Source organism: Schistocerca gregaria, chromosome 1, assembly GCF_023897955.1.
Source record: "Schistocerca gregaria isolate iqSchGreg1 chromosome 1, iqSchGreg1.2, whole genome shotgun sequence".
Lineage (NCBI taxonomy): Eukaryota > Metazoa > Arthropoda > Insecta > Orthoptera > Acrididae > Schistocerca > Schistocerca gregaria.
In genome coordinates this window covers 1,097,839,022-1,097,839,991 of record NC_064920.1, presented here as the reverse complement: position 1 = coordinate 1,097,839,991, position 970 = coordinate 1,097,839,022, and positions in this window count along the sequence as shown.

Genomic DNA, 970 nt, shown 5'->3' with positions numbered 1-970 from the left:
GTGGCTAAAGACCATGAAACAATTATTAACGAAAATGAATACATTCATGAGAGAGGCTACAAGCTGCGAGGAGAGGTTGTTAGCCACATTACTGTTTGTAGCCACTGGAATTTACAAGGATCCCAAATTCAAAGCTGTTATATCTCCACAATGACCATGGGAAATGATTCCTAAAACCTGGAGTATGTTTTTTAGGAGCCTGAGGAAATATACCAAGGTAATGCAAAACAAAACACTAAAACAGATTATCTATCCAACAAGGGATTGCTACATTTATCGCTTCACTGTTGATGTACGTTTCACGTGCTCTGACGTACAAACATTTACAATCTCTGTATCAGTCTAGAAAGTCTCTCATCATACTTCCATCTGCCTCGCTGTTTGAAACATAAGCCATTTTAAACAGCGTGTGTTTTCGCGCATACCGACAGTAGACGATCGTCAGCCGGGAAGTTGCGTGGAGGTAAAAAAAGAGGGAAGGTGGTATTACGTCACAAACTTGAAGCTGCTGTTCGCCATCTTAACTAGCCCAAAACATTAGGTTCACCCCATTCATACCCCCATAGTTCACCCCAGTGACAATTCCCCGTGACGTCATATGACTGTCTCGCGTTGCTAGAGCAAATGGGCATTCAAGAACAGAATTTTTAGCATTTAAAACAGTTACCGCGCGCACTCTATGGAAATATTGAACAAGAAGCACTCGTAAACAATAGTCTGCTAATGTTTTGGGCTACTTACAAAGGCGTCCACTGTGGCTCAAAGCAACGTACAGTGCTGATCTGTAGTGCCACCTACCATTTTCTTTTACCTCAATGGGCCGTTGGTCGGACAGCGCTATACACGGCACAATTTGATTGGTGCTTGGGGCCGAAGGCAACAAGAAGAGCGCAAAGCCGTAATTTTTTGCACTCAGCACATAATTCACACAGAAAACGTTGCGGAAATGGAGCGATCAAAAAGTTTCAAA